The sequence below is a fragment of the Equus asinus genome, chromosome 2 (genome assembly GCF_041296235.1).
Source record: "Equus asinus isolate D_3611 breed Donkey chromosome 2, EquAss-T2T_v2, whole genome shotgun sequence".
NCBI classification, from domain to species: Eukaryota; Metazoa; Chordata; class Mammalia; order Perissodactyla; family Equidae; genus Equus; species Equus asinus.
Window position 1 is genome coordinate 16,595,271 of NC_091791.1, and position 16,634 is coordinate 16,611,904.

Consider the following 16,634-nt stretch of genomic DNA (forward strand, 5'->3'; position numbering starts at 1 on the left):
CTGGGCCACAACAAATTCACTGGTCACTAGCCACGACAAAACACCTGCTCTTCATCCTTAATGGATAATCTTTGTATTCATCAATTGATTCACTCATACACAGTGCAAATTTTGATACTTTCTACTCTTGTCAAGTCCTCAATATATTTTTTCTCCTTGCCTCGAAGAGATCTTAGAATAACCTCCAATGATGATATCAATGACGATGACAATTCTAGCACCTATCCAATGAGTGCTGAACACATTCCAGATACTGCGCTAGATACTTCACATTGATGATTGGATTTGGTTCTATAAGAACACTTGCAGATAGGATATATTATCTTTATTTTAGAAAAGAAGAATCCAATGCTAAGAGAGTTCAAAGTAAATTGCTTATAGTCACACAGGGAGTAAGTGATAGAGGCAAAATTCAAATCCAGCTACATAAGCCTCCAACTCTTTCCTCCCCATCTGTTGAGGTCTCTGAGCTTGCACACCACCTCACACAGCTGCATTTCCATATCCATTCTCTAATCTGTTCTTCAGTATCAAAGATGGGAGATTTAAAAACAAGAAAAAAATCCCATGACACTAACCTTTCCAACCACTGAGGTGACTTTTTGTTTTGTACATAATTATCTTTCCCTCTAATATTTATAAACTTTTTCTATTTAATCTTAATTTAAATTTTCAAAAGTGCTTAAGTTCCATATCTCCTAAAAAATAAAAGCCATAACCCTATTTTAGAGACACTGTAGCGTCCTCTAGTTTATTGAGCAAGTAGTCAAAGCAGCCACCTGCACGTCAATTTCCTCATAATCTAGTCATAGTTAACTCCTTGTAATCTGGCATCTCGTTTGTATACTAATAAAAATGTTAACATTAATAATGATTAATGTTTATATAATATTCAACATTTTAAACGATACTTTCCTCACTATGACTTTCTAAAAATTAAATAAACTGGTCTTTTCTCTATCAACTGACTTTCACTTCTCAACTGACAATACCAACCATCCATTCTTTGAAATTCCTTCTGAAGACTCTATTTTCTTGGTTTATTTCCATCCTTCCTGACACACTACAGGGTCAATGAAGGTAGATTTGGTTCCAGATTCCCTCTTTTAAATTACGGGCATTTCTTAAAACTCAGTTCACAATACCATGCTGTCATTTTCTCTTGCTCTCAGAGAGAAAGAGTTAATTATTCTCATGGCTTCAACTATGACCTCAATTGGAATGATTTCCAAATCTACATCATTATACTGCCAAAATGAGAGCATCTTATCATTATAGGGATCTAAGACATTATTTAGTTCAGACTCCCTCCCAGGAAAGAAATTCCCCGCACAACTCTGATAGTGATCCAGCCTCTAAATAAATAATCATCATAGCTGAGAAGCTAGTGACTCACAAGTCAGTACCTTCTATTTTTAGCCAGCTCAAACTATGAAAATGTTCTCCTATTAAGCTGTCCTTCTAACTTTTATCAATCAGTACTGCTTCTGTCTTCTGGGTTACACTGAATCAGCCAATTCTTTCTTCTATGTGCTAAAACTTCTTTACGTATTTGAAGAAGCCTACTTGACTCTCTCTAGTCCAGTGGTTCTCCATCAGGAGAGTTTTCCCCTCCAGGGAATGTGTGGCAGTATCTGGAGACATTTTTGATTGTCACCATTTGGACATCTAGTGAGATGCTGGTAAATATCCCACAAAACACAGCCAGCTCCTCTCCCCCCAGAAATTTTCCCATCCCAACACACCAACCGTGCTTTGAAACCCTGTTCTAGTCTGAATTATTACCATAGTGGCTACACTTCCCTTGTTATATCCAGGCTAACACTGTAACTGTTAAATGTGGTACCGAGAATTAATACTTTAGACATGGTCCAAGGATCCATTTATCTGAATTGCAGCCCTACCACTACACCTTTAGAAATTTTAATATAAGAGATATAAATATCACCTCAAATCTACCATATCCAAACTGAACTCATGAATAACATTCATAATAATAAAATCAACTAACATCTATTGAATAATATGTACAAAGCACTATGTTATGTGTTTTACACGCATTATTTCTTTAATTACCACAATCACACATGAAACATCACATATACTGTTATGTACTCATTTAAAAGATGAGACAGCTGAGTCATGGATAGTTTAAGTAAATTGCCTGAGTTACAAAAGTCATAAATGGCAAGTTCTCCCCTTTCTCCAACTTTTTTGTTTCACCATTAATTTCTAGCTAAAATGTAAAAATACATTCAATTTTATCATCCCTTAAATTCAGACACCAAATGTTGTCAACTGTTTCTTTCAGGATGTGTGGACTAGCAGACAATAGTACATATAAGAAAATTCATTTACATTTAATAATTAAATTCAACTTAAATACCGAAATGTACTTTGTGTCTGTGTGCATGTGTGAGGAAGATTGTCACTGAGCTAACATCTATGCCAATCTTTCTCTATTTTGTATGTGGGATACCACCACATCATGGCTTGACGAGTGGTGTGTAGGTCCATGCCTGGGATCCAAACCTGCAAACCCCAGGCCGCCAACGCAGAGTGCATGAACTTAACTACTATGCCTCCAGGTTGGCCCCCCAAAATGTATTTTTGTTTTCTAATCTGCAATTCAAAATATCTTCCCCCAAAATAGTTACATGACAGAGATTCAGTTTAAGATGGTGAAGACTTGCTAAGTTTCTCCATGAGGAACTTCAATTCATTCTGATCTAACTTTCGTGACTCAAGAGAAGAGAGCCACTTTTATAATGAGGCAAAAAGCCTATGTAAAAATTTTCGGTTTTCATAATTTCACCTTCTTGAGAAGAGGCAATACATACTTGAAGGGTTTGCAGCAAATGCTTTCTATGTTAATTCAATTAGGTTACTAGTAAAAATAGAGAGAGATCATTATGACGTAAAAAAACCGATAAGATCAATAAATAGTTCAAGAAAATATTCTTCTAATAATCTGCAACAAATATTAAAAACCCAGGAAAAAATATCTCAGTTCCTGGCATATAGCAGTTGTCATTAAACATTTGCTAAATGAATGGAACTGGATCTTTAATTGATTTAAATATCTTATAATTTTTTTCTGACATTGAATGTCTTATTTGGCATTACTATCCTTACATCAAAGTAATACTTTACAAATGTTTTTGATTTCTAATAAATCACACTGCAAATAAAAATTACAGTTAAAAGGGGCTGGCCCCGTGGCCGAGTGGTTAAGTTCGTGCGCTCCGCTGGAGGCGGCCCAGTGTTTCGTTGGTTCGAATCCTGGGCGCGGACATGGCACTGCTCGTCAGACCACGCTGAGGCATCGTCCCACATGCCACAACTAGAAGAACCCACAACGAAGAATACACAACTATGTACCAGGGGGCTTTGGGGAGAAAAAGGAAAAATAAAATAAAATAAAATAAAATCTTAAAAAAAAAAGTTATAATAAAAAAAATTACAGTTAAAAAATCTACATTAAACAAAAACTAGTTTATTAAGAACACTTGGTTCATTATAAAGCAAACAAACAAAAACGCTTGACAAGTTTCTCCAGCATAGTTGAAAAGTTACACTCATCCTTTTGTGACTATCAAAAAATCCCAGTCTCCACTGACAATCCTGGGAGCCTGAAGAATGACAAAATTTCCATCAGTCTGAATCCTTGGTGGAGCAGCGTCCTACACACCATCCTGTCCCTTTTGCTGGTTTCCTTCTGCCCAGTGGACTTTAAATAAGTGAGAAATAAACTTTTATTATATAAAGTGATTGCAATTTCTGGGTTTATCTGTTCCAGTTAGCTTTCCCTAATATATTTCTTAAGTCAAAGGTCTTATGAGCAATGTAAACATTAGCATCCTCTAATCTGGCATCGTAGCAAGTCTGTCACAGAAAAAACAGTTTCACTGCTTTCTTTTAGATCTTCTTCTTTCCCTTACGTTACACAATAGTTTGTTTTGCTTTTTGGTATAGATATTTGGGGGTGGGGAGAATAATTGGGCTATAGTTTTGTTTAAAAAATCTACTGTATAATAGTGCCAGAGATCTGAAAGTTCAACACCCTTCAGTGAAATCCTCCCAACAGCAAAAGGGGAAAACAGAAAAGAAATATACAAAAGCAAGTACATGAGCTACAGGGATAAAAAAAGGAACTCAGGGAGAGATATTTCAATAATTTGATTTTAACCTTCACAAAATGGTCATTATGGAAAGGATTCTTAGTGTGAAAAAACACAGAACTTATTAGGTATTCTCATTTAGGGAAAACTAAAAAGAATTCAATAAAAGTAACAGTATGGTACCAGGTTATATTGCAGGTTTCTGGTGACAAAGAAATACTCTCTGGTGGTAATCTAGTTGGCCAAATGCAAAAAGAGATAATATTGTCACTATTTTATTGCAATTTGAGGTTAATTGATCATAAAATTCAAGTCTTAAATACATATTTAAAAGGTGATTTAGGCATATTAATCTTTTATTTCACTGAAAAATATTACAAAGTAGGGAACTGTGTTGAAATATAGAAACATATTATTTTTAAAACTAATTTACCTTCTAATAACTGCTATATCAGAAAATATCTCTCAAAGGTTTTAAAAATACCTTCCTAACACTTGAAGGATTTTTTTCTTACCAACGAAAATGTTAACAAAATAAATTACTTAGAATGCAGTAAAGCTGTATATTAAAAAAATTTATTTGTTTCAATTATCAGACTGGCAAAGATGAAACATTGACAAAGCTTAGTGGGTGAAAGTGGGAAAGCAATATTTCATAGTATAAATTGGTACAAATTTTTTTTAAGGGCTGTTAAGCAAGAGGTAACTATACCTTATCCTTGTAGGACATTTGGTCCTAACTAAAACATCCGTAAGACATTTAGTCCACGACAAAAAGTCCTTGACATTTGGTCCTGTCCAAAACATCCATATGCATATTTGGTTCATGACAAATGGTTTTGAACAAGACCAAATATCAAGGACCTTTGGCATGGACCCAATGTCTCCATGGATATTTTGGACAGGACCAAATATAACTAAATGTCAATGACCTTTTGGAGTAGACCAAATGTCTCATGGACATTTTGGACAGAACCAAATGGTCTTGTAAATAAATATCAAGGACCTTCTGATGTGGACCAAATATCTCTATGGACACTTTGGACAGGACCAAATATGACGAAGACCTGTTGGTGTGGACCAAATGTCTTACTGACTTTTTGGACAAGACCAAATGTCTGCTAATATGCCTTAGGATGCACTGTCAGTTAAGATAACTTCAAACACAAATAATAGAACCCTAAGGCAAATGGTATAAACAATATTGGGACTAAATGGGTTTTACACAACCTGTTATGAACTGAATTGTGTCCCCCCTCCATGTTGATGTTCTAACACCCAATGTGACTACATTTGGAGATAGGACATTTAGAAGGCAATTGGGTTAAATGAGGTCATAAATGAGCTTCTCTCTTCCTCTCTTCCCATGTATGCACACTGAGGAAAGGCCATCTGAGCACACAGCAAGAAAGTGGTCATCTACAAGCCAAGAAGAGAGCCCACATCAGAAAACAACCATGCTAGCACCCTAATCTTGGACTTCCCAGCCTCCAGAACGGTGTAATAATAAATTTGTTACTAAGCCAGAAATCTGTAGTATTTTGTTATGACAGCATGAACAGACTAAGACAGATTTTGGTACCAAGAAGTGGGTGCTGCTGTAACAAATACCTACGATTCTAGAAGCAGCTTTGGAACTGGGTAATGGGCAGAGGCTGGAGGAATTTTGAGATGTACGCTAGAAAAGGCTTTAACTGCTGTGAAGGGACTGTTGGTAGAAACATAGATGTTAAAGCCAATTCTGGTGAGAGCTCAAAACGAAACAAAGAATGCTGAAGAGAAAGCCTCCATCTTTCTAGAAAATACATAAATAATCATGAACAGAATGTTGGTATACATACAGACATTAAAGGCCATTCTGGTCAAGTCTCAGAAATGAGCAACAGGTCATTGAACACTGGAGGAAAGGTCATCCTTATTATAAAATCGTAATGAACTTGGCTGAATTGTATTCTAGTGTTTTGTGCAAGGTAGAACTTGCAAGCAATAAAATTGAGATATTTAGCAGAGGAGATTTCTAAGCAAAGTATTAAACATGAAACTTTGATCCTCCTTACTGCTTATAGCTAAATGCAAAAGGAGAAAGACAAATTGAAGAAGGAATTGATAAGCAAAACGGAACCAGAACTTGGAGATTTGGAAAGTTCTCAGCCTATCCATATTGTAAAACATGAGAAAGCTTTTTAAGAGAACACTGAGGGTGTGATGGAATGACCATCTGATAAAGAGATAATGAGTGTGACTCAAGGACTTAATCAGCCATCTCAGCAGAAATGAGGAACAGAGATGGGATTACACCAGCAGGGACACTGTGACCTTGAACTAAAGGGGACAGAGAAAGCAAGAGGGAATGAAGGGAGGCTGTCAGGTTTCTTGGAGTCTACAGGCTGGGAAGATAGGGCTATTCAGTTGGAAAACTGCTTTATCCTTTAAGAAAAGGGAAGAATGACCCTGAAGGCGATGCAGAGATCATCAGGGCTCCCATTCCCACCACAGGCCACAGGGGTAAGGCTGGTTCCTCCTTGGTTTCAAAGGGTGGGGCCTCTTTAGTTTTAGGGGACCAGGATACCACCACCCAGTGCCTTGAGTGGCAAGGCTGCGGCACATTGCTGTAGGGTCGGGGCCTGTTCACCAAGCTAAAAGGGCAGGGCTACTCTGTAGCACTGTGGGGGTGATGCTGCCACCCCAGAAAACCTGGAGGTAGAGCACTGAACCAAAGAAGATTATTCTTAAGTCTTTAAGATATGATAAAATTTGCCTTGCTAGGTTTTAGACTTGCTTGGAACTCACCATTTGTTTCTTCTTTCAGATTTCTCCCTTTTGAAATGGGAATGTCTGTCCTATGTCTGGCCCACCATGGTATTTTGGAATCACATATCTTGCCTGGTTTCACAGCTTCACAGCTAGAGAGGAATTTTGCCTCAGGATGAATCTTACCCTGAGTCTCACCCATATCTGATTTAGATGATATTTGGATAAGACTTCAGACTTTGGAGTTCATGCTGGAACGAACTAAGACTTTTGGGATTGTCAGGATGGAATGAAATGTAGTTTTCATGCAACAAGGACATGATTTGGGGGGACCAGAGGCAGAATGCTATAGATGAATTGAGGCCCTCTAACATTCCTATGTTGAAGCCCTACTTCCCAATGTGCTCGTACTCAGAGATAGGGACTTCTAGATGTAATTAAGGTTAAATGAGGTCATAGGGTGAAGCCCTAAGGCAATAGAATTAGTGTCCTTATAAAAACAGACACAGAGGGCCAGGCCAGTGGCCAAGTGGTTAAAGTTATGCTTTGGGGGCCCAGTGTCACAGGTTCAGATTCCAGGCATGGACCTACTCCACTCATCAGCCATGCTACGGAGGCATCCCACATACAAAATGGAGGAAGACTGGCACAGATGTTAGCTCAGGGCTAATCTTCCTCAAGCAAAAAAAGAAGATTGCCAACAGATGTTAGTTCAGTGGGAAAGTTCCTCACCAAGGGCAAAAAAAAAAAAACAAAAACAAAAAACCAGACACAGAGAGCTTATGCCCTCTCTCTGTGCTTGTGTACTGAGGAAAGGCCATGTGGACACACAGCACGAAGGCAACCATCCGCAAGCCAAGAAGACAGCTCTCACCAGAAACCAACCACGCTGGCATGCAGATCTTCGACTTTCCAGCCCCTAGAACTGTGAGATTTGAAATTTCTGTTATTAAAGCCACTCAGTCTGTGGTATAATGTTACGGCAACCCAAGCAGACTAAGACACTCCCGAAGGTCAAAAGGAAGAATAACTTCCAGGTTTGGTCTGATCAGGGCCCTGGCTACATTCCCCTCTGATTCTCTGGACTACACACCCTGCTGTGCATCAGTTTTATTCTCTGGCTTGTTTCCCTCTTAGGAAGGAAAATGGCTGCGGCAGTTCTAGGACAGTATGAGGTAGGAGTCAAAAGCTACCTTTCCCCCCATATAGTTAATAGATCCAGCACCTGATAAAGTTTTTCTTAAAGCCACAAACATTGACAGACAGTCCTTGACTTGCTAATGAAACTTAAGAATGGCCCACTTCTATCAGAGCCCTACTGTTCCCTTCACTCCAGGGCTCTCCTGCATCATATCAGCTTCACAGAGGGACTGAGGTCTTGTTTAGATCCTATCTCTATAGAGATATTTTGTTTTAGCCATGTGTAGGCTGTAGTTACAATGTACCCAAAGCTTTTTCGGTGCTATCTGAGTCTGTCCTGCAGATTCCGTCTGGGGCCTGGGCAGAGTTCTAACCATTAGCTCAGTTCTCTAGTTCTTTGCTACGCTCCTTAGGATCAGATCCTCACACGTGCAACTAAAGGGTGATCTCAGAAGTTCATCAACAACTCTGTGAGAGGGCTTTTCTCTCTCTGCTATTTCCCAGTTCTTTTTGGTTCCCTGGTCTCCACTTTTCTATCCTCTAGCCAGGAACTGCCCACTTCCCGCATTGTGACACGTTCGTTGCTGGGAGGACAGAGAAGAGGGGAAAGCAAGGGCATTTGTTGTGGCCCTCTTGTCAGCTCCACCCTACACAAAGGAAGAGTGCCCTCCCTTGTAGATGGGGTTTTTGCAGCTTCCCATTTGTAGCCATCTTTGCTGCAGCCAATGCTCCTGCTGTGGGACTGCCTGGGATTGGGGGTGAATGAATTAAGGAAAGGGAGAAAAAATGGGGGTGGGCTCTCCCTTACTCTCTCTGAGCTTTAAAGAATTTCCTTTTCCACACAAGTCAGAACCAGAGAATTTTTCCAGATGTTTCCTGTCTAGACCACAACAGTTGCTTTCAGGTTTCAAACTGCATTGAGTTTCAGGTCAGGGGATACTAGAGGGAAAAACTAGTAAATTTCCAAACAGTTCAGTGACACTGTGAGTTCTAGTGTTCTTCCTTGATCTGCCTGCTGATACTTACTTTTCAGAATTATCAAAAAGCTGCCCATGCATTTTATCCAGGTTTTACATTTAAGAGCAGTGGAAGATAAAAAGAGTTCCATAGCTCATGCAGTGTTACCTAGAATTGGAAGCCCTAAGGTGAATTGATTTTCGACAGAGTTGCAAAAGCATTTCAAAGGAGAAAGACGAGTCTTTTCAACAAATCATGGTGTAACAACTGGACATCGATATGCAAAATAATGAACCTTGACCTACCTCTCAATCATAAACAAAAAAATGATTGAAAAGGATCATAAACCTACATGTACAATGTAAAACTATAAAACTCTTAGAAGGAAATCTGTGACCTTGAGTTAGGCAGAGTCCACAGACATGAAACCAAAAGCATAACCTATAAAAGAAAAAAAAAAATACATTGGATTTTATCAAAATTAAAACCTTTTTCTCTGTTGAAGGCAGTGTTAAAAGAATGAAAAGACAAACCAAAAACTAGGAGAAACTTATTTCAATCACCTATTTGGCAGAAGATTTATATCTAGAATACATAAAGAACATCTAACACTCAACAATAAAAAAAACAAAGAAGCCAATAAAAACCGGCAAAAAAATTCAGACACTTCACCAAAGAAGATGAAAGTATGGTTAATAAATACATGAAAAGATAATCAATATCATTAGTCATTAGGGAAATGTAAATCAAAGTCATGATAAGATACCAGCACATAACCTATTAGAATGACTAAAATAAAAAATACTGACAAGACCAAGCACTGAGGATGCGGAACAACTGAAACCCTCAAGCTTTGCTTGTGGCAATGCAAAATGATAGATTTACTCTGAAAAACAGCAGCAGTTATTATAAAGATAAACATACATCTACCATATGATCCAGCAATCCCACTTCCAGGTATTTATCCTAAAGAAATGAAAATTTATGTTTGCAGAAAACTTGTAAGTCTCTATGTTGCACAATTTGTACATATGTATGTTATTCGTGGCAGCATTATTTATAATTACCAAAAAGTGTAATGATCCATATCTCTCAGTGGTGCATAGATTAAACAAACTGTGATGTCCATATAATGGAATACTACTTAACAATAAAATACAATAGACTATTGACACCAAAAACCAACTTGGATAAATCTCAAATGCAGTATGCTAAGGGAAAGAAGCCAGTCTCAAGAGGTTACATACTGTATGATTCCACATATATGACATTCTGGAAAAGATCAAATTGTAGGCACAGGAAACAGCGGTTACCAGGTTTATGGGTGGGGAGAAAGTCTGACAGCAAAGGAAGCCCTATGAAGGTATCTTTGAGATTTTGGAATTGTTCTGTATCCTGGTAGAGCTGATGACTACAAGAAAATATGCATGTGTTAGAATTCATGAGGATACCTCCAAAAATGGAATTTTACTGCACATAAATTTAAAAGGACTTCATAAAGGAGTAAAAACAAAACCAGATAAGAAATAAACCAAAAGCCTCCAGAGAAAAGTGACTGTTACATGGTAAATTCGCTGAGAATATTATGAGATGAGGCAGATAATTAAGCCTGGTTATACAGGAACTTGAAAGTCATAGTTTGAATTATATTATAAATGTGACAGGAAGCTTTTAAACAGTAGAGTCACATAATTTAATTTAAGCTAAAAAAAATCACTTTGACTATTTTGAATATAATAGATAGAAGGAAGAATCAGGGTTTATGTATGGGGTTAAGGAAAAAGAAGTGTATTTAGTTGATCCCCAGGTATTAAAGTTAGGTAAATAGTGGTGCCCATAACTGAGCTAGAATAGTGCAAAAGAGAGGCTGTTTGCCAAGACAGCAAGTTTAATTTAGGACATGTTAATTTTGAGGCGTTAAGCAATATTTTGGTGAAAATGAGTTACTGATATCACTCTTAGAGAACTATATTCCAGCCTCTAGCGTTCCGAATTCCAGCACGGAAAATTAGCTGTGCAGCATTGGTTTAACTAAATTACAATAAACTTTGCACAATAACCATTTTACTCGAGCTACATTTGATATTTTGGCTTAAAAGAGCAGTTGGGACTTAAATATCTGTTTTCTTCTATAGCAAAGTCATGGAGAAAATTCCTGAGTAAATCTCCAATATAATAAGATGTAATTTATGGTTTCTACTTAGCTAAATCCATATTTTCAGTACCTTCAGGCATAACTTCCATTAACATATCCATTATCATAAGCTTGAAAAGAAGGACTTCTGTTTATTTTTCACTATTCTCAGTGTTCTTTGTCCTTGTACCATTTTTTTAAAAAAATCCTTATACCAAATACTCCTTCTGGGTTATGCCACTTTGATGTATGCATTTTGTTTCTAATGATTTAGGTTCACCTCTCTCCCTGTAGGGAGCTACATCTCTTCTTTTCTTCTTTTGAAATATCTGCATGTACAACATGAATAAGTTTCATTTCCCCAAAATCTTGATCACTCTGCTAACTTTGCATTATTCTTCTCACTCTCATGTTCACTTTTATAGGGTCATCTTTGATTGTTCTGGTTTTCAATTGCTTAACTCCTACTTTTCCTTTTGTTTTTATATTCTTTAGATTCCTCTACCTAAACCTTTCCTTTTTGGATTCTCCAAATTATCATCTTTTTTGCCACTTTACACCCACTAAGATAGCTATAATAAAAAAGATATATAATAACAAGCGTTAGTGAGAATACTGAGAAATCGGAACCCTCATACATCTCCTTTGGAAAATAGTTTGCTACTTTGCACAATGTTAAATCTAGAGTTACCACGTGACCCAGCAATGCCACTCCTAGGTATATACTCAAGATAAATAAAAAAAATATCTCCACACAAAAACTTGTACACAAATGTTCATAGTGGTATAATTTACAAGAGCCAAAAAGGGAGCAAAAAACCCAAATGCCCATCAACTGATGAAGGGAAAAATAAAATGTATTATACCTACAATGGAATGTTATTCAGCAATAGAAAGAAATGAAGTACTAATACACACTATATCACGGATAAATCTTGTAAACATTGTGCTAAGTGAAAGAAGCCAGTTGCAAAAGAACACATATCATATGATTCCATTTATATGAAATGTCCAGAATAGGCAAATCTAAAGATAAGAAGTAGATTAGTGAATGTCTAGGAACTGGGGGTGTGGAAGAGGAATGGGAAGTGACTGCTAATGGTACATGGTTTCTTTTTAGGGTGATGAAAATGTTCTAAAATTGATTGCGATGATAGTTGCAGAGCCATTGAATTGTGCACTTTAAGCAGGTGAATTATACTGTGTGTGAATTATAGCTCAGCAAAGCTGTTTGAAAATGAGTTAATTAGACAAAGGTATATAAAACTGAAATTCTCAAATTTTCCAATGTTCCTATATGATTCAGGAGAAAAAAAGATACTGATTAACATTAGTGTTGGTGCAGAAAAATATGCACATTAAAACTTAAGAGTAGTCATTAAAAAACAAATATAAAATGTACAATTCCTAAATTGCTGAAAGGAAAAAAAATTAAAGAATATTAAAAGCACATACAATTTAATAGAAAACGGGGGCAGGGGGAAGATGACTTGAGAAAGCATTTTCAAAAGTGAAAGCAAGATGGAGAACAAATTAAAATACATCAATAATCACAATAAATGTAAATTCACTAAACCTGTCACTTAAAAGTCTCAGATTTTTTAAATAAAATAAACAATATCCAGATATTTGTGGTGTACAAGAAACACATTTACAATATAATAAGACAAAAAATGCTAAAAGTAAAGGAATGAAAAAAGATGTACCAGGGAAATTCTAACAAAATGATACTATAACTATGTTTACACAAAACAAAATATACATTAAGACAAAAAGTACCAAAGGGAGAAAGAGAATTCAAAATGAGCAAAACAAAATTCAACTTCACTCTTAATAATGGATAGAAAAACCAGTAACGAAATGGAAGATTTGAATAACACAATAAACCAACTACATCCAACAGACATAAATAGAACACTCTACCCAACAACAACAAGATACATATTCTTCTGAGTGCACATGAGACATTGTCCAAGATAGACCATATTTTAGGTCATAAATTAAATCTCATTATATTTGAAAAGATATATCTCACAAACAGTATCTTCTTCAACCACAACAGGAGAAAGTCAGAAATCAATAACAACAGGAAAACTTCACAAATTCACAAATTTGTGGAAATTAAACAACCAAAGGCTCAAAGAAGAAATCACAAGTGAAATTAGAAAGTACTTAGAGACAAATGAAAAAGAAAACACAACATAACAAAACTTATGGTATGTAGTGGAAACAGTGTTAAGGAGGAAATTTATAGCTATAAAAGCTTACATTCAAAAACAAGAAAGGTTTCAAAGCAAAACCCTAACTTTAATCTCAAGGAACTAGACAAAGAAGAACTAAACCCAAAGCTATCACAAGGAAAGAAATAATAAAGATTAAAGCAGAGAAATGAAATAGAAAATAGTATAATGATAGAGAGAAACAACAAAACCAAAAGTTGGTTCTTCAAACAGATCAACAAAATTGATGAACTTTTAGCTAGATTGGCCAAGAAAGAGAAAGAGAGAGAACTCTGACTCAATTTACTAAAAATAGAAATGAAAGTGGAGATATTACTACTGATTCTACAACAATAAAAAGACTTATAAGAGTCTACTATAATCAACTGTACACCAAAGAACTGTATAACCTAGATGAGATGGAAAAGTTCCTAGAAACACAAAACCTACCAACACTCAATCATGAAGAAACAGAAAAACTGAATAGATCTGTAACTAGTAAGGAGATTGAATCAATAATCAAAAATCTCCTGACAAAGAAAAACTCTGGACCTGACAGCTTTACTGGTGAGTTCTAGCCAAACATTTAAAGAAGAACTAAACCAATCCTCTTTAAACTTTTCCAGAAATTGAGGAGGGGGGAGCAATTCCTAACTCATTCCATGAGGCCGACATTACCATGATACCAAAGCCAGACAAAGACACTACAAGAAGAGAAAACTACTAACCGATACCCTTTGTGAACAGTGACACAAAAAAGGAAATTATTATTATTATTACTGAAAGAATTATACACCATGACCAAGTGGGATTTACTCCTAGAATGCAAGGATGGCCCAACATATGAAAATTGATCAATGTACCACATTAATAAAAAGAAAGGGGAAAAAAGCCACAAATGATCATCTCAATTAATGCAGAAAAAGCATTTGACAAAATTCAATACACTTGCATGATAAAAACACTCAACAAACTAGGGATAAAAGGAAACTATCTTACAAAATAAATCTATATACGAAAAACCCAGAGTGAACATCACACTCAATGGTGAAAGACTAAAAGCTTTTCCTCTAAAATCAGGAACAAGGCAAGACGCCTGCTTTCACCACTTCTACTACTTAGTAGTGGAAGTCTTAGAGAGAGTAATTAGGCAAGAAAAAGAAATAAAAGGCATCAAAATTGGAAAGGAAGAAGTAAAATCATAATTGTTTGCAGATGATATGACCTTACATGTAGAAAACCCTAAGAATTCCACACACAAAAAAAGTTAGAACTAACAAACCCATCAAAGTATCAGAATATAAAGCCCACACATGAAAAATCAGTTGCATTTCTATGCACTAACAATAAACAATCTGAAAAGGAATTAAGTAAACAATTTGATTTACAATAGCATCAAAAAGTATAAAATACTTGGGAATTAATTTAACCAAGGAAGTGAAAGACTTGTACAACATAAACTACAAAACATTGCTGAAAGAAATTAAAGAAAAGAAATAAATGGAAAGACATCCCATGTTCATGGATTGGGAGACTTGAGGCCATTGAGCTGTCAATACCACCCAAAGCAACCTACAAATACATTGCAACCCCTATCAAAAATCCCAATGATTTTTTTTCAGAAATAGAAAAATTCATCCTAAAATTCATATGGAACCTCAAGGGATTCCAAATAGCTCAAAAATTCTTGAAAAAGAACAAAGTTGGAGGACTCACACTTCCTAATTTCAAATCTTACTACAAAGCTATGATAATCAAAACAGTGTGGTACTGGCATAAAGACAGACATACAGACCAACGGAATAAAAAGCCCAGAAATAAACCTTCAGATATATGATCAAATGATTTTTTTTTTTTAAAGATTTTATTTTTTCCTTTTTCTCCCCAAAGCCCCCCGGTACATAGTTGTGTATTCTTCGTTGTGGGTTCTTCTAGCTGTGGCATGTGGGACGCTGCCTCAGCGTGGTCTGATGAGCAGTGCCATGTCCGCGCCCAGGATCCGAACTAACGAAACACTGGGCCGCCTGCAGCGGAGCGCGGGAACTTAACCACTCGGCCACGGGGCCAGCCCCTGTGATCAAATGATTTTTGACAAGCATGTCAAGCCCATTCAATGGGAAAAGGATAGTCTTTTCAACAAATGATGCTGGGAAAACTGGATATCCAAATGCAAAAGAATGAAGTTGAACCCTTGCCTAATACCACACACAAAAATTAACTCAAAATGGATCAACAACCTAAACATAGGAGCTAAAAGTATAAAACTCTCACAAGAAAATATAAGGCAAAAGCTTCAAGACATTGGATTTGGCAATGATTTCTTTGACAGGACACCAAAGGTACAGGCAATGAAAGAAAAAATAGACAAATTGGACTTCATGAAAATAAAAAACTTGTATTCATCAAAGGACACTTTATGAATAGAGTTAAAAGCAACCTAGTGAGTGGGAGAAAATAACTGAAAATGGTATATCTGATTAATTATTATAAATTAATATCCACAATATATAGAGAGCACCTGCAACTCAACAGCAAAAAAACCAAACAATATAATTCGAAAATGAGGAAAGGACTTGAACAGCCATTTCTACAAAGAAGAAATATGAATGGCAAATAAGCAAATGAGAAGGTGCTCAACATCACTAATCATTAGGGAAATGCAATCAAAACCACAGTGAGATATCACCTTGCACTAATTAGGATGGCTACTATCAAAATACAGAAAATTACAAGTGTTAGTGAGTATACGAAAAAATTGAGACCCTTATACACTGTGAGAATGTAAAATAGTACAGCCACAATGGAAACAGTATGAAGGTTCTTCAAAAAATTAAAAATGGAATTACTATATGACCCAGCTATAGGGTCACGATTGTCTGGCAATAACCTAAGTGCCCTATAACAACCATGTGTCCTTCTTGCCCTCTTCTGGGCAGCATGCCAACCATCTGGTCTGGGGCAACTGTTTCTCTCAAAGAACATCACATCTTGAGGGAACACAGAGCCCTTCCACATGAGCTACTGAAACTTAGAATGCTGGCCATGCAAGGACAGTCTCTCTTGGCAAGCCTGTAGCCTTTGTTCCCCTGCCTATATAAGCAACCCCCTCTCTGCTCGCAGTAGCAGTAACTCCATCCAGCTGGGCGTCACTGGACATTCCCCATAAGAAAGACCCAATAAACCCTTATGTCTCATACACCACCTCTGGGTGTTTTCTGTGGTCTCTCCACAAGCTATCCCCCACTGTTCATGAAGCTGGGCATGTGGCCAGACACCAGCAATTCTACTTCTGGGTATATACCCAAAAGAACT

The 16,634-nt window shown here is 36.7% G+C and overlaps 1 protein-coding gene across 2 annotated transcripts in view; it reads right to left on the bottom strand.

Annotated features, from left to right (window-relative positions):
• ATRNL1 (attractin like 1) overlaps window positions 1-16,634 on the bottom strand; it is a 737,371-nt gene that overhangs the window by 378,819 nt on the left and 341,918 nt on the right. The window lies entirely within an intron of this gene.